The sequence below is a fragment of the Bombina bombina genome, chromosome 3 (assembly GCF_027579735.1).
Source record: "Bombina bombina isolate aBomBom1 chromosome 3, aBomBom1.pri, whole genome shotgun sequence".
Classification (NCBI taxonomy): Eukaryota; Metazoa; Chordata; class Amphibia; order Anura; family Bombinatoridae; genus Bombina; species Bombina bombina.
This window is the reverse complement of record NC_069501.1, coordinates 1,119,602,849-1,119,628,629: the sequence shown is the minus strand read 5'-3', so window position 1 is coordinate 1,119,628,629 and position 25,781 is coordinate 1,119,602,849.

Genomic DNA, 25,781 nt, shown 5'->3' with positions numbered 1-25,781 from the left:
CTAATGAATCCGCAATCATTGCCTTCCTTATCAGGACCTGGAACCCTGGAATTTTAATGGTTTCTAGAACAGCAGTGAGTTCTGCAACTTGACTGGATCTTGGTCCAATGTTGAAACCTACAGAAATATTTGGGAATCTGCTTGCCCAAGTTATACCAATGCCAGCGACTAATCTGCGCTCATTATCAATAGTGGCATGGTAAGAACAACCATCAACATATACCCAAGGTAATGTCTGACAATGGTCCTCATTGTATATCTTATACGGGGAAAGTAATTGTTCCTCCAGGAAATCATCTTCTGATAATTCTTCCCCATGATCCTTAGCAGTACAGTCGTGTAGCTTAGCAAGCCCCTGTGCAACTGTTTTTTTTTATTCTGCTTGTAGCGAATTTCTAAAGGCCAGCCTTGTAAGGAAAGAGTCCAAGCTGTTATGCGGGTATTAGACAAATTCCCATCTCTTATTCTCTCACTTTGCAGATATAGCAAAGGCTGGTGGGCCGTTTCTACAATAATTTTCTCGCCCTTTATATAGCTGCAGAAATTTTGTAGAGCCCATACAGTGGGTAAGAGGGCTTTTTCGCAATCGCTAAATTTTATTTCTACTGGGGATAGAGTTTTGTTCGCTTTGCCTAAATTATCATGCTTTTGGTACAAAACAGCACTCATGCTTATATCTGCGTAACCTGTTACTAAGTAGAAAGGTGTACTACCTTCAGGGTACATTAAGCAAGGTGCTTGAGTGAGTTTTCTCTTCAGCTCCTTGATGGCTATCTCTAGATTCTCACTCCAGTGCCATTTTGCATCCTTCTTTAGAATAAGTAGCAGTGGTTTAGCTAATTCTGCATAATTATCAATACATTTGCGAGAATAATTCGTCATAACCAGGAATGATCTCAATTCCTTTAAGTTAGTTGGGTTCTTAGAATTTATTATGGCTTCCACCTTTTTCTTCTGAGGATTTAACCCTTTAGAAGTAACTTCATGTCCTAAGAAGTTTACACAAAAGCGGCACCATTGAGCTTTTTGTAGGGATAATTTGACACCTGCCCTTTTAAGTTGGCTGAGGACATGTTTAAGCTCTGTGATGTGTTTTTCAAAGTCTGTGCTTTTGATTAAAACATCATCAACATAAGATAGGTCCCCCTTTCCAGTGCATCAGGCATAGCCTTATGCATGAATACTGCAAATTCATGTCCTGAATTTATGTATCCAAATGGGAGTCTCTGGAATGCATAGTGGATCTTTTGGAATGAGAATGCCAGCTTATACTGGTCCTCTTCATGTACCTTTATGGTCCAATATCCCTGTGCACAATCAATGGCAGTGAATATTTTGGATCCCTGCATCTGCGCTAGGAACTGGTCAATGTATGGCACAGGCCAACTAGACATGTACACTCATTTGTTTAGCTGTCTTAAATCAGCACAAAAACGCCATTGTCCATTGGGCTTAAGAACAGCTAGAATAGGATTTTTGTAAGAGCTATGCACCTGTCTGATAATACATCTTTCTTCCAAGTTCCTTATGATTTCTGCGAGAGAATCATATGAGGCTAAAGGAAGTCTGTATTGTTTAACAAAGACAGGTGGTGCATTGGGATCTGTTTGTATTCTTGCAATGTACAAGTCTGTAGTCCCACAGTCATAAGAATCCCTAGCAAAAATATCCATGTACTCCATCAGGAGTTCTCGTAGCTGTCGGTGTTCATCATCACTGAAACAGCCATTAGCTAAAGATATTTGCTCTTCAACTATTTGCTGAAATCCTGGAAAGATTTCAGGTTGTCCTATTTCATAGCCTTCTTCCAACCTAGAGGTGATATCCCCTTGATTATAATTTACATTGCCCCATGACTCTGGGTATTAGGGTATTCTTGACCTTTTGATTGGCTGATCAAATACTAGAGATGCTTCTTCAATTTTACAGATGCCTTCCTCTGAGCTGAAGGGATAAATAGACTGAATTGTAAATAGTCCCTCTGGCATAGATGCAAAGGATTGTTCGATTAATTGATCTTCAGTTAAGTATCCTTCAAGGGACAGTATACTGTAAAATAGTTTTCACTTAATGTGTTTACAATTGCTTTTTTACCAACTGCGGAGTAAAAAAATTATGAAAATTAGCTTTTTAAGGTTTATTTGTGAATATTAAAGCTCTGATTTTGTGTTTTGAAGCCACAACCTAATAAAATGGGTTGAGCTTGTAGGTATAATCAGATCTCATTACTGTATCACATTGTGTACATAAACCTGCTTCTTTATCTTATATCTGTCTATAAAACAATCACCAGTACTTGGAGAGAACAATGGAAAAAACATTTTATTACCTTATCTCTGCTATATCCCACTGGGAGTATAATTTCTTCTGCTGGCTGTGTTTACAAAGCTTATCTATAGCTGGGACCTGCGGCCACAAACTTTCAGAATAGGTGGGGATACCACATGCTAAATGAACTATTTCAAATGCCAATAGAAGGGTAAAGGATCTACTTGTAAACAATTTAATACACTCCAGCAGGTAAAGTGGATCATTGGGAACAAATTAAAGGGGAGAAAATTTTTGAGTAAACTGTCCCTTTCAGGTATTAGCCCAATTACATTATTCTGGAATCCAAAAGTGTAATTACTTGATTCCAGCGCATATCCTATGGTAGTTCCCTTGGATAAGGTTATATCCTGTGGGGTCATGTTATGCACGATAACATGTATTGGAAGAGTTCCAATATTTACCAAAGGAGTATGGGTCATTGTTATACCCAGATTTTGCATTCTATGGGAGAGGTAAATTAGTGTTTCAGAAGTTTTTAATTTCTGACCTCTTTTTACCTGTAAGGGTAAGAGGAATCTGTCAGCCCCAGCAGGGATTATAACATAATTAGACACCTGCATATTCACAGCATATGGCAATTGCTGGTTTGATTTTAGTTCAGCATTTTCATCCTGAAATATTTCAGGGTACCCCTTTAACCTGCTCCAGAGGCAAGAGTTAATCAAATATATTTGTATGGCATATCTATGTAAGAGATCATTGCCAACGTATATTTGATTATGGGGAGTATTTAAAACTAAAAACAGGTGCTTTGCTGATTTATTACCTATAGAGATAGATAATAAACATTTAGCTGTGATATTATAGCTTTCAGACCTGTCATCCAGGCTGTGGACACAGTGGTCTTGGGGAGAAAGATATATAATCACCTTAGGTTCAGCGATCTGTGCTAAAAAGCCTTTGCTTATATAGCTAGCTTCCTGTTTTAAGTTCAATTTAGCATATTTGGTTTTACCAAGGTCATGCACTTGCATAGGGATAAATAGATCATCCTTAACTCTCTCAATTCCTGTGAGGTATTGAGTGTGGCCTCCCCCTTTAGGGATTTTATGATCCCCCTTGTGGAGAGATATGGTTAATACATCGCCGTCTAAGGAAATATTTGCTATCTTTGCAGGCAAAATTTTAAAAGTATTACCATCAGAGCCACTTAAAGGAGTCTGATCATCTATTTGTAGGATAGTGATTTCAGGTATCTCCAAAGCATCTGGCTTCTCTTCCACCACGTAACAGTTATGTTGGGTGCGAGATATACCGGATCGCTCATAATTAATAGGCCTTTTTACTTGTGACCAAATGACATTATTTATGCAATCAATTATGGTGCTTAATCAGGAGATAACTACCAATAATTAAACGATCAGTTGGCAGATCCACTATAATGACAGGGTGTCATATTACCCTGTCCCCAGCTTAAACTTTAACCATGTAGTACCGTAAACTTTTAGAGAGTCGCCCCCAACTCCTATTAGTGAACCATCAAATTCTTTTACTTTAGGTTTGTGGGGTGTTAGCTGTGCGTAGTACCTGTGGGATAAAATAGTTGCCTGAGACCCAGTATCAATTAATCCCATGATAGGGTTGGAGACTGAATCCTGGAGCTCAGCTAATACATAATATCTCCCTGCAGTTTCTACCATTTTAAACATAAAATTGGCATTATCACACATCTGTGGGCTTCACTACGTGTTACCTGAATCTGCCATGTTACCTGATGCAGAAGAAACTTCATTCTTACGAGTCCATCCCATGGTAATAGGATAAACAGGGTTTCTGTGTACTGCATCTGTGGAAATAAGATGAGATTTGTTAGAGCTTTCAGGCTGAGGTTGCTTGTCATTACAGCTAAATTGTCCACTTCCGGTCTGTAGAGAGAGAACATGATTAGTACCATTATTGACATTTATCATTTTATTTGGTATATCTCTCCCCTCTCTTTTAGGTGATACTACAGTATTTATGACTGTGCCTGTGGTCCACTGCTGGCCACTGGCTGTACCCCTAAAAAAGGATTGTTAGGTTGCTGAGCCATAAAAGCTTGACTCATATTAGTAGTGTACATCATTGACTAATTTGTGTGCTGAGTTGGCCCACTTGAATGAACAAGCTATCCTTACCCATGGACCGATTTTTTGATGTCCCAGGGTATTGATTTCCGGATTCTTGGGATCCCTCAGAATTATAGCTATTGTTCCTATTTTGATGTGGTTGTCTTTGGGGTTCAACTTTTTCAGTATTAGTATTTTGGGGAGCACTATTTACTTGGGGTGTCTGGTTACCCTGAGAGTATTTTCGCCACTTTTGGTATTTACTTTTATGGGGATACCAATAACCTTGTGGGTTTTCATCTCTTTGAGTATAATTATTTACCTGGGTATGCCCCCCATTTTGAGTATATTCTCTCTGCGCCTCAGCCTGTGTTGGGGGAGGGGCAGAGTTAAAACTTTGTGGGAATGGCCTGTTTTCTCGGGCCACTTCTGCCTAAGTTTTCTTTTTAGACTCCAAATTGAGGGGGCTAGGTGACACCCTAGTTTCTGCCACAATTTTGGGGTTGGGCTTTGGTTCCCTTTTAACCCCCTGTTTACCAGACTGCTGAATAGAGTATAACTTTGTACTCTCTTTGATAAGCCAGTCCAATGAGCATTTCTCATCAAAATCTCTAGCTAAATTAAGTTTGATGGGCACGGCAATGCTTTGAAAAATAAATTCACAAATTCTGAGCATTCAAATATGGGGTAATCTTCGGGCCATACTGTACAGACTTTTTAGTGCAGAAAGGAATTCTGTAGGGCTTTGATTTGCACTACATTTTAAAATGAATACAGCTATTTTCGCTGCAGTTTTAGTGCGATATTGCCCGAATTCTTTTCTGCACTGTCGTTTTGTCTCATTCCAGGAATGAATATTCATATCCTTTAGTGAAGCAAAGAATTTGCGATATTTACCTTCAAATACCCATGGCAGAAAGTCAATTTTTGACTGCTCACTCGTAATATTCATTATGGATAAAACATTTTCATAGGTCACTAAGTGGTCAATTATAGAATTGGTTCCCTTGTTGGAAAACTTAGGTACTGCATTCCTTAAGAAAGTAATTATTTTAGGGCTGTCATATACCTTATTAGGCGTATCTTGGGTTTTCCTAGGGGTGTTATTTTTGGGGCTGGAGCACCCCCTATCTGTCCTATATTCACTATGGGGAGACCCCTTACGTACATTATATTTCTAATGCTTTCAATCTTCTAGCAATTACTGAAACCTGGCTTTCCTCCTCTGACACTGCTTCCATTGCTGCTCTCACGCACGGTGGTCTCCACTTTAGCCACACACCTAGGCCAGGTGATAGACATGGTGGCGGTGTTTGAATCTTACTCTCCCCCTCCTGCTGCTTTCAGCACCTGCAGCCTCATCCATCTCTCTTCTTTTCCTCCTTTGAAGTTCACTGCATCCGACTATTCTCCCCCCTCTCCCTCAGGATGGCAGTTATCTATCGCCCCCCTGGACCAACCTCCCAATTCCTTGATAACTTCACTGCCTGGCTTTCTCACTTTCTCTCTACAAATACACCTGCTTTAATCCTGGGGGACTTCAACATCCCCATTGATAACCCATCTGCCCCTGCTGCCTCTAAACTTCTCTCACTCACAAACTCCTTTGGTCTCTCACAATCCACCATATTCCCTACTCACCGCGACGGACACTCTATTGATCTAGTATTCTACTACCTCTGCTCTCCCTCTGACGCCACCTGTCTCCCATTTCCCATCTCAGACCACCATCTGCTCACCTTTAAGCTTAATATACAGGCTAAACCTACTTCTCCCCCCCACCCCCGCACCTGTAGAAATCTGCACACTGTGGATCCTCTACAACTCTCCAACCTTATTCAAAAACACCTCCCCCACACTTCCACAATATCCTGCCCTGACCTTGCTACAACCCACTATAACAATACTCTCTCCTCGGCACTGGACACTTTCGCTCCACCCCAAATACGCAAAACCCCACGTCGTCAGCTCCAACCCTGGCACTCTAACCAAACACGCTACCTGCAAAAATGCTCCCGTGCTGCTGAACGTGCCTGGAGGAAATCCCGCTCTGAATCAGATTTCCTTCACTATAAGTTCATTCTTTATTCTTACTCCTCTGCCCTTCACTTAGCCAAGCAAACCTACTTCTCTTCTCTTATATCTACTCACTCCACAAACCCTAAACGTCTCTTCTCCATTTTCAACTCTCTCCTTTACCCACCTTCACCACCCCCTTCATCTGCCTTTAGTGCTCAAGACCTGGCAGACTACTTTTTCAACAAAACAATTACCATCCGAAGTAATATCCCAACACAAGTCTGCAACCTTCCATCTCCGCCCCCGGCAACCCCCTCCACCACTCTCAGCACCTTCCCCCCTACGTCTGAGAATGAAGTGAGTTCCCTATTGTCTTCCTCACACCTCACTACCTGCCCACTTGACCCTATCCCTTCACATCTAATACCGTCTCTGTCTTCTACCCTCACTCCAGCTCTTACTCACATATTTAACCTATCCCTTACTACCGGTTCATTCCCATCTTCCTTCAAACATGCAAAGGTCACCCCCATCCTCAAAAAACCCTCCCTCGACCCCAATTCTCCTGCAAACTACCGCCCCATATCACTGCTTCTGCTAGCTTCAAAAGTCCTGGAAAAACTAGTCTTCGATCACTTAACCCACTTCTTGTCCTCCAACTCACTGCTTGACCCCTTACAATCTGGCTTCCGTTCCCAACACTCAACTGAGACTGCCCTCACCAAAGTTACTAATGATCTTCTTTCTGCTAAAAAAAATGGCCACTACTCAATACTTATCTTACTTGATCTGTCTGCTGCCTTTGACACAGTTGACCATCCCCTTCTCCTACGGACTCTCAGCTCCTTTGGGCTCTCTAACACTGCCCTTTCCTGGATCCACTCTTATCTCTCTAATAGGTCCTTTTCTGTCTCCTTTGCTGGTGGCGACTCCTCTCCATTGCCTCTGTCTGTTGGAGTACCTCAAGGCTCTGTTCTGGGTCCCCTACTCTTCTCTATTTATACATCCTCACTGGGAAAACTTATCAGTAGCTATGGCTTCAACTACCACCTCTATGCTGATGATACCCAGATCTACCTATCCGCCCCTTCACTCTCTCCTTCTATCCTTGCTCACATCGGTGTCTGCTTATCTGGCATTTCTTCTTGGATGGCCTCTCACCACCTAAAAATCAAAATGTCCAAGACTGAGCTCCTTCTAATCCCCCCTCTAATTCTACCCCAGTTCCTAACTTTTCAATCACTGTTGGTGATACCACTATCTCCCCATCACCCCAAGTCCGTGTCCTAGGAGTTACACTTGACTCCAATCTGTCCTTCATTCCCCACATCCAATTGCTCTCTTCCTCCTGTCGCAACCATCTACGCAATATCTCCAAAATCCATCCATTTCTGAGTGCTGAAACTACTAAACAGCTAATCCACTCCCTGGTAATCTCCCGACTTGACTACTGTAATAACCTACTAACTGGCCTCCCTCTCTCCCGCCTCTCCCCTCTTCAATCCATCCTAAATGCCTCTGCTAGGCTAATCCACCTCTCCCGACGCTCTGTATCTGCTGCACCTCTCTGCGAGTCCCTTGACTGGCTACCCATCCACAGCAGAATTAAATTCAAAATTCTCATCCTGACCTACAAAGCCCTTACCAACGTAGCCCCCCCCCACCTGTCCTCACTCATCAAGAAATATACTCCAGCCCGCCCCCTAAGATCCAACAATGACCTGCTCCTTGCATCTTCTACCATCACCTCCTCCCATGCCAGGCTACAGGACTTCTCTCGTGCAGCACCAACCATCTGGAATGCACTTCCCAGAGCTGTTAGACTTTCCCCTAACCTTTCCTCCTTTAAATGCTCCCTAAAGACCTTTCTGTTCATGGAAGCCTATCTCTAAATCAGTAAAAAATGAATTCTACCTGCCTAACTGCTGCCCCATCTAACGCCACACTAACATCATTCTCACCTTTGCAGTCCCCACCTCCTGTTTCTCACCCTCCTACCATCTAGATTGTAAGTTCCCACGGGAACAGGGCCCTCAATTCCCCCTGTATTTGTTTTGTTAAACTTTGGTGTCTTCTATATTGTATTGTACTGTACTTTTATCTTTGTACCCATGGACAGCGCTGCGGAATCTGTTGGCGCTTTATAAATAAAGAATAATAATAATAATAATTAGTACTACGTCGGCTATTTGGGTAGCTAGCTCCACCCTCTGACTCACTACTAGAGATGCCCTCCTCAGCTGAGTTATAGCAGTTCCCTGAATTTATAACATGAGGTGACTGTCTATTTGGGAAATGTATTTCTGTCCCAATAGGGGTCCTTTGTTTAAATTCTTCCCTAATTTCTGCAGTTCATTCCTGATGTATTCCTTAAGGGAGTTAGAATTACCTGCATTATCCTCATTGCTATTAGAGGGTTTTTCATTATGATGATACAGCCTTTTTAAACCACTTAGCGATCTTTGGCTTTGTGCAAGTTCCTTATGCAAATCTTCTATCTGAGCTACTAAACTTTGGTTATATTTTTGTAAGGTGGCCATGTTTTGGGCAAATTCATCAATTTTATTCTGGATTCGTTCTGCCTCTTTCTCATCTAACCTTAATGAATAATTTTCACCCCTCAGTTGCTCCAATTGTGAATTTTATTGTACATTTAATTGTTCACATAGAGGAGCAGGCCCCAAGTTTTGAAAATTATTTAATCGTGTTTTCCACGCTTTTGAGGTTGGCCCAATTTTAACAGCCCTTAAAATATTTCGCTTTCGCCACACCATATATTATCTGCAATATTTTTGGCCTTTGTCTTCAGCATCTTAATATAAGATTCTCCCTTAATATTTAATTTATTTTTAAGGTGAGAAATGGCTTCTGTTTTAAGCGTTTCTGCCTGACTAACGGGCGATTTTGGGGAACATATTTCAACACTATGTATAGAATTAATTGATACACTTCTAGTAAATTATTATATTGGCTTAGTATTTAGATAAATTAAAATACTAATACAATTTTGACTAACAAGAAGAAAGAAAAAAAAATATTTTCAAAAATAATATTAATTTTGAAATATGAAAAATTTATATTTTTATCAATTTTAAAAAAATATATATTTTTTTATATAATCTCTATTTACTACAAATATATTATATCAAAGTGATAAATATTAATAATATCTACTGCAGCGCCTCCAAATAATATGTCAGTATATGACCGGGTTATAATACAATATATTTAATAATTATTCTTTAAAACAAACCCCCAATAAAATGCATATACGAAACAATTAAAATTAATATAAATTCCTAAATTTTTTATATTAGTTAAAGTTATAAACACATTGAATTATATTTATAGCAACCAGATATGAATCAAACTGTTGGTGATATTCACCCTGGACTGAATAACTCTTCAGACCATGACAGGTTAAAGAGGGTTTGTTTATTGAACACACACACTGCAGTGAGGAGAGAATACAAGGTTTTCTCTGGGGGGGGGGGTCAGTCCCCTTCCCAGGTATTTATACACTCCACATCTAGGCTATTACAGTTTATGATTGCCTAGTTAACAAAATGCATGGGTTTTTACCAAATATGGTTATAACATAAGTAAACAACAATTAGACAAAATTCTAGTCACTAAGTTCGATTCCTCAGAGTAGCTGGTTTAACTGTCTGACCGTATATCAAAAAAGGGCAAAGGTCAGGGATGAACTAATGTCTGCTTTTCTGAGACATTCCTTATGTTTACAAAGAGAGTTGTGTATAAAGCATATCATTCTACAAGCTTACTTAATTTATGGTTTACATACATTCATATAAACACATATATTTGGCCTACCAGGACAACAAGGAATAGAAAGAGATTAGATTTAGAAAGAATAAACAGACATACACTAGCTACCATAAAACATAGCCCCATTAACAAGACTTGTCTCTCCTGACTAATAATGCCTACATAAAAATTAACCCATTCAGACCTCACAAAGCACTGCAGAAAAAACAGAGACAGATATTGTTTATTATTTTTAACAGTCCCTCATCTGATGCTGTTAAACTTTATGACAATAGCATCAAACAGCAATATGATTTAGTGGGGTAAACGCCATCTCAAACTGCAGTGCAGAGTTGTTGTGGTCATAGTAATGGGACACAAGTGAGGCTAGAGCTTCACAGGAGGGCATCAGTCTGTTGGTTGCTGGGCTGACGAAGTTACAGAGCTTGTGTAGCATTAGTTTGAGACAGATTACTACGAGAGAAAGAAACAACAGTATGACAAAGATTGGCAAGCCTTGCAGTATCTTTACACCAAATTTATCCTGACAGGCCAAAAGTCAAATCAAAAAACCAAAACACTAAACTAAGTATCATGCAGAATGGGTAAGTAATAAAATTATAATTTTCCATTATTCTCTCTAAGTATTGAGCTTTGGTTTTCCACATAAATAAAAGAGAAGGATGTAAGTCTGTGTAAACAAAGTGATAAGATAATGGGATATGATATTACCTGAAGATAGACTGAAGATAGCACAAAACCAGCTACTTCATATACACAAATAAACCTGAAAATGCAATTTATCATACATTTTATACTCTGCACCTGGTATAACAAGTCTAAAATAGATTAATATAAAAACAATTTTTTTCAGTGTACTGTCCCTTTAAGAGACTGGGGTTGCCATGGGGTTGCCACAGACATACAGTATATTGCTTTGTAATCTCTATCTAATAGCTAAACATAAGTATATATGTATTTAACCTCTTAAGGACATATGACGGAATTTTTCCGTCATAAAACAATTGAGCAAACTGAAAGCTGTGTCCTTAAAGGGTTAAGCACAATTATATTAACACCTAAACTACCTTGAATGCTCACTGCTATTGAAATGAATGCAAAACTAATAATCCATCTAAAAATGAACAACAACGAATAGAGAATGTGGGGAAGGAGCAATATACAAAACCTCCCAGATACATTAGCTAAAATAATTAACCCAGTCATTGCTGGAAGAAAACTGAACAAGTACAATTTTTATATGTACTTTACAAAAAAATGAAGTAAAATAAAAATGAATGTATAGTAATGTTTCATTGTCAATAGTGAAACATTGTATACATTGCTGAAATGCCTAATTTAATAGTATTTTATCTAAAAGAACATTAATACAGAGGTACCAGACTCATGGCTATGTGGTATGAAACCACAGATACAACAGGCACCTGTACCATCAGTGTGGCAGTAACAATAAATGCATTGTCTTGTTCCCATGGGGTGGTATGGCAGACATAACTGGGAACAATGAGAATTCCCAAAAATATAAAAGGATACATGGTGAGTTTGATATACATATAACAATTACACAGTAATAAAATCATACAAAAAGTAATTGCTAGCATTTGAGTGATTACTAAAAGCTTTATAAAACAGATAATTCCTTTACACACCAGTAAGAGCATCACTAGGGTGTACATGCAGCATATAGAAATTATAATGAAAAATAAAAAATCAGTTCATTAGCTTTAAACATTCAGGAAATAATCAAGCACTATCAGAGAATGATACTTCCCAAAGGCTCAGTCTTTATGAATTTCCTTGCCAGTGACAGGATCAGTCTGTGGTGGCACCAATTTATAGTGAGATCCATGATTTAACTTCTGTGACTTTAGTGGCTGTATTTGTGATAAATAATACACAGGCAGGCCCCTTCTACTTTGGCTCCAGAGCTATTTTTCTGGAAACATTTCAACCATTATAAGATCACCAGGTGAGATGGCATGCACATAGTCTCCAAAATCAACATCACAGGTATTATATTTACAGCCTGTTCTGAGCAATGTTAATATAAACTAATAGTCATCAGCATTTTACACAGGGGGTATGGTAAAATACAGGGTCATTTATGTTTCTCTTTAAAGGATTAATAAAATTGAACCTTAATGATATAGGTAGGGCATATAATTCCAAACAACTTTAAAATTTACTTTTATCATCAAATTTGCTTGGTTTGCTTGATATTCCCTGTTAAAGGTTAAAACTAGGCAGGCTCATAGGCTGATTTCTATGAACTTGTAGGCCGCCTCTTATTTCACTGTCTGGCTGTGAAAGGCTAATTAATGCATGGCTAGTTTAACTGTGCTACATATACAACATTCACTGACGCAAGAGTCAGCACTAATTGGCCAAATTGCAAGTTTATAAAAAAGCACTGAGATAAGTGGGTAGTCTGCAGAGATTTGGATACAAAGTAATCACAGCGGTAAAAAAATGTTTATCAATACAACCGTGTTGATCATGTAAAACTGGGGAATTGGTAACAAAGGGACCATCTATTATTTTATTTTTTTAAAACAATAAAAATGTCAAGTACACTGTCCCTTTAATTTCCATAAAACATTTCCCCTGACGATTTTATTAGTTACAAATATTTTAACACATAGATTCTGCAATTATCACTCCAAGGCAGGTATACACTTTCTTGTTTCCCTCTAGATGCATTAAGGAAAACTTTCCCTAGTTTACACAGTAAGTCTTTCCTTACAAAATTATTGAACAGCTTTGGAACAGGTCATTCTGTTTCAGGGCCTACAGTTACACTCAAAGGTTCTAATATGTGGTATGATATACCCTTATTCCCAACTAAAGTAATCATTAAAGCTTTTGGGGCCTATCTATCAAGGGCCTGTGTTTCTGGTGAGCTTGCAGGCTCGCCAGAAACACCAGTTATGAAGCAGCGGTCTAAAGACCGCTGCTTCACAACCCTGTCCGCCTGCTCTGATGAGTACGATTGGGTTGATTGATACCCCCATGACACAACCCTATACAAACATCTTCATTAAGATTATACACATTGTGCACTATTGATCTGACAAAATCATACAACAGAGACAGATTGAACACTGACAATCAACCACTAATTAAAACTTCAAAAATATTCACTCCTAAGGTGGAAAACCCACCATACAAACTTCTAATATTTTCTTACATACCTCCAGCCCTCCAGCACCTTATTTTTTATTTTTTCATGAGCATTACAATGAAATAAATTTCCTCTCAATTATTCCCATTTTCACAAAATTGTATAATATACAATTACTTTGTCCATGGGTACTCCATGATAACGAACACTAAAACATGATTTACCCTACTTAAAATGTCACTTAAGGAATATAAAGCACAGTTTTAATGTATTACTTAACCCCTTAATGACCACAATGTACCCTGTATGTCACTAGTCGTTAAGGGTTTTTTCAGGACATAATAGCACAAGTCTAGCAAGAACACGCTATTAATTCCCTCCCTCCAGCAGGCTTTGTGGAATAGAGCAGTCTCAACGCTGGTGGCAAGACCGCGCTATAAAACAATCAAGTCCCAAAAAAAGGCCAGCGACATACAGGGTACGTCGCTGGTCCTTAAGGGGTTAAAGGGACATAATACTCATATGCTAAATCATTTGAAACTAATGCAGTATAACTGTAAAAAGCTGACAGGAAAATATCACCTGAGATCTCTATGTAAAAAAGGAAGATATTTTACCTAACAATTTCCTCAGATCACCAGAGAAAGTTCTGTGTAAAAAGTTATACTCAACTGCTGCTCAGCTGCAGGTAAAAAAAAGAAAGAAGAAATGAACAGCAGCCAATCAGCATCAACAGTGCTGAGGTCATGAACTCTTTTACTGTGATCTCATGAGATTTGACTTAACTCTCATGAGATTTCATTGTAAACTTCCTTACACTGAATAGGGAAATAAGATGAGAGTGCACGTAAGCTCGCTCCTTCCGCTCTCCCGGGACAGACATACTGATTTGCTGTTTAGAAGTCCTTTACAATGGGATGTGGCTACTGAGGAATTCTTTAGGTAAAATATCTTTCTTTTTTACATAAAGATGTTCATGTGATATTTTCCTGTCAGCTTTTTACAGCTATGCTACATCACTTTCAAGTGTTTAAACATTTGGGCATTATGGCCCTTTAATCTTTTAATAATTAAAACACAAACTTTTCTACCACATACTTTTGCCAGTCCATCTATCAGTATTCCTATACCCCTCCCTCTTACATGCAGCTCTTGCACTCTTATTCTTATTTTTTTGCTCTTTTTCATCCCTTACTGGGAGATTTAATTCTAATTTTTTAATTTCGTTTTTGATAATTATCCTCTAGCGAAGCCTTTAACGACTCACACTGTCTTTTACTGCTTCAGTATTCCATTTAAAATATGCTTTCCACTCTTCTGATGTAGGGTTGTTCTTTTTTGAAACCTCTGTTAAAACATTACTTAGGGTATTTATTTTATCTAGGCTCCAAGAGCCACCCTCTGGCCATATATTGGATCCTTTAATTTGAGTTAATCGGGACCATTTAGTATGATACTTATTCCAAAAAGGGCCATGGTGTTGATTCATATATTCTATTGGGGAACCTTTTGGCCATTTAAGATTAGTGCAACAGCCTTTATAGGAACTATGTCCCATTTTAAATAAACTTTTTTCTACATATTTTTACTATTTTTTTTTACTATTTTTTTAAATTTCACTTGGGGTTTTTACTTACAATTAACACATATTCTAAAAAACTAAAACAACAAAACCAACAAAACAGAACAAAAGAGAATTGTGTTGTATCAGGGGAACCTTCACTCCAACCGGCAACACTACACAACATTTCTGCCCTTAAATGACCGCTGCAGTCTTACGTCTACCCAGGATAGCCCCTTCACTAAGACTAACAATATTTTCTTCACTGGAAATACTATCAGTGCTCATACAAGAAATAAAGCTGTCTAATCAGGGCTTATCCAGGAGGTCTTCCTAAACAAATAATCAGATAACAGATAACTATGTTTCCTCTTAGGGTGTCTGCCAGGTCACAGTTTCGGATATAGGTTTGTCACAGTCCCCCTTGCATTCAAACACTGATGGGTTAACGTCCGGTGTGACTTGCAGTCAGGTTGGGGTGGCTAGAACTGTAAACCCAGTCTCCTAATCTTAGTTGCCTTTAAATAGACACCCTCCTAGGTCACAAGTTTTGACTTTTTACAAAAACAATTTACACAATACAACACATAACATTAATAAATCAATAAACGGAGCCTCTTAGGATAGCGTCACCCAGAATGCCAAATAGCTCTGACGCCTTACCCAGAGACACTCAATTACTGTTACACTAAAAACAGAAAATGCTCTTACCATTCAGAAGACCAGTCTTAATTGAGTGCCCCTGGAGCAGAAAGTCTTTGCCACTTAGACTGGTGTCTGAGATTGTGCCATCCTGTTCGTGATGCCATGTGTTGGTGATATTCACCCTGGACTGAATAACTCTTCAGACCGTGACAGGTTAAAGAGGGTTTGTTTATTGAAAACACACACACTGCAGTGAGGAGAGAATACAAGGTTTTCTTGGGGGGGGGGGGGTCAGTCCTCTTCCCAGGTATTTATACACTCCACATCTAGGCTATTACAGTTTATGATTGGCTAGTTAACAAAATGCAAGGGTTTTTACCAAATATGGTTAAGTAAATAACAGTTAGACAATATTCTAGTCACTAAGTTCTATTCCTCAGAGTACCTGGCTTAACTGTCTGACCGTATATCAAAAAAGGGCAAAGGTCAGGGATGAACTAATGTCTGCTTTTCTGAGACATTCCTTATGTTTACAAAGAGAGTTGTGTAAAATGCATATCATTCTACAAACTTACTTAATTTATGGTTTACATACATTCATATACACACATACATTTGGCCTACCAGTACAACAAGGAATAGAAAGAGATTGGGTTTAGAAAGAATAAACAGATATACACTAGCTACCATAAAACATAGCCCCATTAAATAAGACTGGCCTCTCCTGACTAATAATGCATACATAAAAATTAACCCATTCAGACCTCACAAAAGCACTGCAGAAAAAAAAGAGACAGATATTACTTATTATTTTCAACAAACTATACAAGCTTAAACTGTTACAATATTCTATACCAAAATTATAAAAATATACCTTTACAATTAACTTTACTCACAATAATCTCCCAAATCAAAGTATGAGCCACTAACTTTCAGACCAGTACAACTAAACTACTTAGCCTACAACTGATCCTATATAACTTTAATTTAAAACATCACAAATTGTATATATTATTTGTGCAAGCAACCAACTCATATGCCAATTTATCTGAGCTGAAATAAATTCTTAATTATCTACAATTAAGACAAATTCTAAACTATATATATATATATATATATATATATATATATATATATATATATATATATATATATATATATATATATATATAGCAAATAACTTAATACACACCAGAGGGATTTACTCTTAATAATAATAAGCCTGCTTTAGAAATATGCAACAGAAAGGGCCTTTACCTAGCAAACAATTATTTACTTAACATAAAAAAGACTAGCTTAAAACTACTTTGAATATGAGTCTAAAATACAAAGTGCCCTTTTAAATTTACTACTGCAATTAGACTGTAGCAATAATGAATGTTTTTGCTTAAAATATCAAATTATATACTTAACAGTTTCTTATACTTTACCCATATAACCAAATCAATGTTTCAGCTTTTCAAATAGATTCAGGTCACCTCATATGAAGAAAGGTATTGCAAATGTATATTCAAGAAGTAAGTCTCAGATTTTGCTTAAAGTGATTGTGTCCCAAATATGGCAGCCAGTTATTCAATCACAAGTTTCAGCAGACAAAATACTTTTTTTTCTCATTTTGCATGAGGTTATATCATGTGATAATCCCCTCCCTTTATTATTCTTTCGTAATCATTGGTGATTATTTGGAAATGCCCTGGAAGCTTGTCTTGATTGGCCCTTCGGATGCTTAGCATTGATTGGTTATTTGGGAGATGCCTTCCTGATTGGTTCATCTGCATGTGTTCCAATAGTTAATTTATTTGGCTGTCATACCAGACAACCAGAAATATAGTCTTACCATCCATTTTTGCTACATTCCAAATATCTCCTTATATTGTTTATATTCAACATACTATAATTCCTAGTAAAATATTCCACTTATGATATATTAAAAATGCATTTAAAAATCATATTAATAAGCAATTGCACTGTCAATTATTTGCCTCTCCCCAAAATCATAGTATTTAATATCCTGGCATTTTTTTTTTTATCGAAATAATTTTTTTTATTTAATAACATAATCCATGACATCTCTTACAGAAATGTAGTTGTAACAAGACGAGTCTTGTTTTACAAAGATTGCAATATAAACATGTAGGACCATTCCCTTCATATAAGCCCACTATGTCATACATAACAATCCATATCATTAGCATCCTAATATCCGTCATGGCTGGGGGGAATCCCCAGAAGATATTAATCAAGGAAAAAGAGAATAAAACAATTTCCTATGCTGTTATTATTTTATAGATAAAGTAGTAAGAGTGAAAAAGAAAAAAAGAAAAGAAAGGGAAGAAAATCTCAGATTTAATAGGAAGTAAGGCAAAAGAAAATCAAGAGCATGTGTCACTCATGGCTAAAAGCGTCCCGCACTGTGTTTTCTACATTCGTAACTTCTTTTATCTGAATGCTACGTCTATTATCCATTCTTTGTTTATCTAGCCAAACTATCCAGTCCTCCCAAACCTGGAGGAACTCTGTTCTAGTGTTGAGCAGGGTAGAGGAAATATCTGCCATTTGGTAATAATATTTAATTTTATTGAGTATTAAATTGTAGCTAGGTACCGAGGACTTCCAGAATCTGGCAATTGTAGTCTTAACAGCTACTTTAGTCTAGCTTTGGTGAGGCCCCCAGTTGGGAAGTGTAATAGCGCTTGCTCTGTATCTAAAGCAATTTGTCTATCTAGAATCTCAGCAAGAAAGTTACTAGTTTGTGACCAAATTTTCTTAACCTCTGTGCAAGACCACCACATATGTGTGTAGGAGCCTATTTCTTTACAGCCTCGATAACAGTTCTTAGAAGTTTTATCTCTCCATTGTGTTCTACTTGGGTGTAGGTACCACCTATATGCTACTTTAATATAACTTTGTGTAATTTACCTCCTGAACTATTCGTATTTAAAAAGTTGTACAAAATGGTTATAGCACCCCTAGTTCTTGATGTTGAGGTGCATAGTTTCTCAAAGGGAGTATGTTCTGAGTGTTTAGGTGGTCTGCCTACGTCTCTCAACCTTGACTTCAATTGTATATACTGGAACCAAGAGTCCGGTGATACTGGCTGGATAGAATTATATGTCTCAAAGGAGATAATGTTTGAATTTACCCAGATATCCGCGATTCGGTATAGTCCTTTATTAGCCCAAATGTTGCCTATTGCCTTTGAAATCTGAACAGTTGGTAAGATTAGTGGTGTTGCAACAGAGCTAGTCGTATGTAGTTTAAACCTCACCTGCATAGCATCCCATATCTTAATAGTATGTGCATTCGATATGTAGTGTGACCATTTCAATGGTCTATCTCACTTGGCTGTCCATAAAATCTGATAGATTGGAGACAGTCGTAGCATATCGCTTTCTAGTTGTACCCATAATATATCATCTCCTCCGACGTTCCAGAGCGAGGTTTGCGCTAATCTGGCTGCCCAAAAGTAATTTTGCAGGTCTGGTAACCCTAACCCTCCTCGCTCCTTATTCTGTAAGAGTGTTTTTCTATTAATTCTAGCCTTTTTATTAACCCAGATGAATATTAACATACACCTTTGCATTTCATTTAGATCCTCCTGAGGAACGTTAATAGGCAATGCTCGGAACAGGTAGAGCAGCTTAGGTAGTATTATAATTTTGGTGATAACTATTTTCCCATAAAAAGAGACTTTATAAGATAGCCAGTTTTTCATTTCTCTTTTAAGATGCACAAACATTTTTTTATAGTTTAGTTTATATAAGTTATCTAGGTTACTTGGTATAGCAATTCCCAGGTAGGTGGCAGCAGAAGCAGCCCATTTAAAGTCGAAATTTATCTCAAGCAATTTTTTTGTTGTGTCTGGAAGGTGGGTCTCTAAGGCCTCACACTTGTCATTATTTATTTTATAGCCGGATAGCCCTACAAAGTCCGACAGCAGCTTATAAAGTGGGGGGAGGGACAACATAGGTTTAGTGATAGTCAATATGACATCGTCAGCAAACAATGCAAGTTTATGCACCGTGTTACCTATTTGAATTCCTGAAATATCACTCCTATTTCTAATGGTTGCCGTCAACGGCTCTATACAAAGGGCAAAAAGTAACGGGGAAAGGGGGCACCATTGTCTTGTTCCATTTTGGATCTTGATCATTTTAGATTGATAACCAGAGAGTCTAATAAATGCTGAGTCGTATATAATGCCTGGATTGCCTTTAAAAAATTTCCTTTTATCCCAAACTGCTGCAATGTTAAGAACATATTATCCCAATAAACCCTATCGAACGCCTTCTCTGCGTCCAATGAAAGGAACAGAGAAGGTGTCCTTTCTTTGTTTGCATAATCCAGTAAATCAATTATTTTCCTGACATTATCTGGAGCCTCCCTCCCCCTTATAAAACCTACTTGGTCAGGCTTAATCAGACTAGTCAGCAGAGGGTTTAGTCTATTGGCCAATATTTTAGTAAAAAGCTTAAGGTCTAATTTTACAGGGAGTGCAGAATTATTAGGCAAATTAGTATTTTGACCACATCATCCTCTTTATGCATGTTGTCTTACTCCAAGCTGTATAGGCTCGAAAGCCTACTACCAATTAAGCATATTAGGTGATGTGCATCTCTGTAATGAGAAGGGGTGTGGTCTAATGACATCAACACCCTATATCAGGTGTGCATAATTATTAGGCAACTTCCTTTCCTTTGGCAAAATGGGTCAAAAGAAGGACTTGACAGGCTCAGAAAAGTAAAAAATAGTGAGATATCTTGCAGAGGGATGCAGCACTGTTAAAATTGCAAAGCTTCTGAAGCGTGATCATCGAACAATCAACGTTTCATTCAAAATAGTCAACAGGGTCGCAAGAAGCGTGTGGAAAAACCAAGGCGCAAAATAACTGCCCATGAACTGAGAAAAGTCAAGCGTGCAGCTGCCAAGATGCCACTTGCCACCAGTTTGGCCATATTTCAGAGCTGCAACATCACTGGAGGGCCCAAAAGCACAAGGTGTGCAATACTCAGAGACATGGCCAAGGTAAGAAAGGCTGAAAGACGACCACCACTGAACAAGACACACAAGCTGAAACGTCAAGACTGGGCCAAGAAATATCTCAAGACTGATTTTTCTAAGGTTTCATGGACTGATGAAATGAGAGTGAGTCTTGATGGGCCAGATGGATGGGCCCGTGGCTGGATTGGTAAAGGGCAGAGAGCTCCAGTCCGACTCAGACGCCAGCAAGGTGGAGGTGGAGTACTGGTTTGGGCTGGTATCATCAAAGATGAGCTTGTGGGGCCTTTTCGGGTTGAGGATGGAGTCAAGCTCAACTCCCAGTCCTACTGCCAGTTTCTGGAAGACACCTTCTTCAAGCAGTGGTACAGGAAGAAGTCTGCATCCTTCAAGAAAAACATGATTTGCATGTAGGACAATGCTCCATCACACGCGTCCAAGTACTCCACAGCGTGGCTGGCAAGAAAGGGTATAAAAGAAGAAAATCTAATGACATGGCCTCCTTGTTCACCTGATCTGAACCCCATTGAGAACCTGTGGTCGATCATCAAATGTGAGATTTACAAGGAGGGAAAACAGTACACCTCTCTGAACAGTGTCTGGGAGGCTGTGGTTGCTGCTGCATGCAATGTTGATGGTGAACAGATCAAAACACTGACAGAATCCATGGATGGCAGGCTTTTGAGTGTCCTTGCAAAGAAAGGTGGCTATATTGGTCACTGATTTGTTTTTGTTTTGTTTTTGAATGTCAAAAATGTATATTTGTGAATGTTGAGATGTTATATTGGTTTCACTGGTAAAAATAAATAATTGAAATGGGTATATATTTGTTTTTTGTTAAGTTGCCTAATAATTATGCACAGTAATAGTCACCTGCACACACAGATATCCCCCTAAAATAGCTATAACAAAAAACAAACTAAAAACTACTTCCAAAACTATTCAGCTTTGATATTAATGAGTTTTTTGAATTCATTGAGAACATGGTTGTTGTTCAATAATAAAATTAATCCTCAAAAATACAACTTGCCTAATAATTCTGCACTCCCTGTATTAGTGATATGGGCCTATAATTCTTGCAGTGAAATTTGTCTTTACCCAGCTTGGGTACTACACAGATTCTTGCCGACAGAAGTTCTGATGGGATAATACCCCCCTGCAAAATATAGTTAAAGGATTCAACCAAATGTGGGATTAAGTCTATGGAGAACCTCTTATAAAATCCACCTGAATACCCATCCGGTCCCGGGGCTTTGTTACTTTTAACTTGTTTAATTGCAATCATAACCTCCCAAGGCGAGATTGGGGCATCCAGCTGGCTTGCGTGCTCTTCAGCCAGTTGTGGAATATTACTCTCCATTAGGAAAGTTTTAATTTGTGTTATCCTATTTTTGGACTTATTGATCTTGAGATTATATAAAGCCTGATAAAAATCTGCAAAGGCATTGGCTATTTGTAAGGAGTCATTAAGGAGATGTACCTCCTGTGACTGTAGTTGGGGAACAGAAGAGGATCTAGTTATATTTATAATTTTCCTTGCAAGCATTTGATCAGGTTTATTTGCGTATATGAAATATTGTGCCTCTACAATTCTTAAAGATGAGAGTGCCTCTTCATTTAACATAGCATCTATTTCTGCTTTTTTAGCTATAATTGCTCTAGAGCCTGCTTCTGATCTATTATTAATGTGAAGTCTCTAGCCTCTCTAGTTCTAATTTTTTTTGTCGAAGGATATCTTTTTTCTTGTTAGCTATAAGAGCATTTTCTTTAATAAGTATACCTCTGAGGTAAGATTTAAATGCTCCCCAGGCAAACAGCAGATTGTCTGTGGAACCTTTATTGATTTGCCAAAAATCTTTCATAGACTTAATTAGTTTCTGGCAAATAATTTAATCTTTTAACAAATGCATGTCTAATGTCCAATTTCTCTGCCTTGAAGGGTCAAAGAACCCCTGCAGGGAGATCTCTACAATGAAGTGATCAGACCAGGATGTTTGCGATATATATTTGTATTTAATAATAGTGGACATAAAATTTGACTGATAAAGATGTAGTCAATCCTAGAGTAGGACTGGTGTACAGCTGAATAATAAGTAAAACCCTTCGCTTTTTGGTTACATATGCGCCAGACATTTATTAAATTGTGGTCTAGTATTAAATTGCTTAGAATTTTAGAGGAAGTTTTGTGCGGTGCTGGGGACCTAGCTAGCTTATCATTAATTGTAAGGTTAAAGTCCTCCCCAAGGACTATCTTATATTTCTTCCACGAAGTTAGAATTTTACTAATTTTGGCGATGAACTTTCCCTGGTCCTCATTAGAAGCATATATATTACCTAGGACTATCGGGCTACCCTGAAGTTTACCTTTTAAAATAAGGAATCTCCCCTCTGGATCCCTAATCACTTCTTCTTCTTGAAAATTAAGGGCGGATTGCATTAAGATGCAAACCACTCTTTTTTTTTGAGCTCCCACTGCATGGTATTGAATTGGGAAAGCTGCATCCCAATATTTTTGGGTGGTAGTACTAGTGAAGTCTGTTTCTTGGAGCATAATAACCTGTGCCTTTAGCGACTTGTACTCTGCTATAGCTTTTTTTCTTTTTACATGTGAGTGTAGACCCCTCACGTTGTGAGATATTATTTTAAAAGACATTGGCTATTTTATATGTATTCTTATATGGCAGAGTGTACTTAATTGTATCAAAATGCTGATGCTTACTATGCTCCTGAGTGGTTCGTGATGGGTGACAACCTTTGCATTTATACCAGGAATCACAGGCCAGGATAACCCACGAGTGACCATGGGAGAGGAAAACCAAAGAGAGAAAAGAAAAGAGTTAGAGATAAAAACAAAGCAAAAAAACAATTGTATCTGTAAGCGATACATAAACAACATTAATTTAGAACAGTTCCCTTCCAACAGGAGCGCAAACCTGTATATAATACATTCATATCAGCAAATGAACAAGTAAATTCCATTTAATAAGAGTCAGCACTTAAAATGTGTCACAGATCATTTCAATAATTATATCCCATAATGGGCCTAATTCCAGTTTTATCTAAACCCAGTACTGACCTGTTTTAGGTATTAAACACTCATATCTTAAATGAAAACACAACAACAGAGCAACTAAATTATACACTATTGCTTTAAATAGCTCTATGGACTCTCAACAACCCTACGGGTTAATAAACTATTATGTATTATTTAACAACACTAAACATAGTAATCAGTTTCATCCTACTTAGGCCTCTTATATTCTAAGAGATTCAGTTGTTAAAACTCTCATAACCACCCACCCCACGGAACTTTCTTCAAACTCAAAGTACATATATTATACTAGGTAGATATATAGGTTAATCTTATCCTTGCAAAGTCAGAGTTCAAGTATAGTAACCATAGTCCTCCCTCAACCAGGTGGGCCAAGCTAAGGGGGATCATTTACAATAATGACAAGTTAAGTTCTATCATCTCAGTTTACCAGGATCTTCGATACCAGATATCTGGGAGCGTTTCCGTGGAGTTTGTGATCTTGTTTCTTTGTCCCAGATTCGCTGTATTCTTTTCTTAGGGGCTCTTTGAGGTAATGGCAAGGCTGATTTCTCCATTGGCAGATTCATATGTTTCACCATCTCTATACCTTCTTCCAAGCTGGTACAGGAGAATGTGGTGTTATGATGTATACAAATAAGCCTAAAAGTAAATGACCACCTATATTTCAACTTGGCTTTTAGCAAGGCCGTGATGACTGGCTTAAGTTCTTTACGTTTCTATAAGGTGGTTGGAGAAAGATGCGAGTAGAACTGTAATTTGTGACCTTCAAATTCAAATTGTGAGAGCTTCCTAGAGGCCTGGACTATCTTCTCCTTAATAGAATAGTAATGAAATTTGATAATAATGTCTCTTGACAAGTTGGGATTCTAAGGTCTGTTTAGAGCTCTGTGTGCTCTGTCCATCAGTAAAAAATTTTATTCTATATCAGGTGTAAGTTTTTGGAAACTAGTAGGTAGTACCTCTTGAAGGTTATCAAATGTCTCTGGTAAATTTCGGACCCTAACATTAGATCTTCGAGACCTATTCTCAAGGTCTTCAATTTGGGATTCTAGCACTGAGATCTGTTTTTCATGCTCGGACATAGTGGAGTGAACTTCTGTAAGATCTTCTATAACTTCATCCACTTTATTCTCAATTACTGAGGTTCTATTACCGATACTCAAAATATCAGACTTCAATTCTGCTATGGCTGATCTCAATTCAGTTTGAAATATCTCTCTTATTTGTCCCACAAGAGTAGCAGAGGGAACATCTAGCTGGTCTCCCTGGGAGTCTGCAGATATATTATCTTGATCTGCAGCTGATGCCATGACTGCCAGGTTTGTGGCTTTACAATTTTTTTTCGCTTGGGCCCTAGATAAACAGTCCTTGACTGTTTGATGTTTTCCTTTCATAGTAGTGCAAGAACTGACACCGAAACAATCCTCAGCGAACTCTGTTGTACACTGCTGTTATGTGGTTTCTTACTGATTTCATTACTTCAATATGAGCATATTTTAGTATACTGGCTCCTCTTTTAATGTTTAATTTTTATTGTGGCATTTACTTATAAGCAAACAGTCTGCACTCCTCCAAACGGTAACCACTATTCAAAAAACATTTTCTTTAAATTGTTGTATGAGATAAGCAACAGGATCCTCTCCTTCTAAAACATTTTTCCTCTTTTCTACCTCAATCACTAAGCCACATCTGCTATGGGAGATCAAGAAAGGGCTCATGCTTCAGACAAATAGTTATGTGAGAGTTCAGTTGCTAAGTAAAAATGAGTTACTTACATCAACCCATTTCAGGCTTGTAAACCAAGGAATAAATGCCCAAAAAAAGAAAGAGATATTTGCAGATCTCCAAGGGCTTTGCTGTATGCTGCTTCTGTATATATAATAAATGGGGTGGACACAGTCTTATCAAGGCCTAAACTTCTTAGTGGTATACGCTATCTACCTCTCTATCTCCCCTCTCGTTTCTATCCGGGTTGCCCCTTATTGTGTTTTTATTGGGACTGAGTGGATATGTGGGGGGGGGGGCCCTTCTATGTTATAAGGAGTGGGGAGTATAGAGGCCTCAATAAGTCACTTAGGCCCTCGTTTTATAGCTGGCCAGATGTAATAGGCCTCGGGTCGTGTCCCAGTAGCCTAAGCGGACCAAAACGGTGACTCCCCCGGCTATTTGTCCCTCTGTTATAGCCCTCTGGTGCTCCTGGTCTTACCCCGCAGC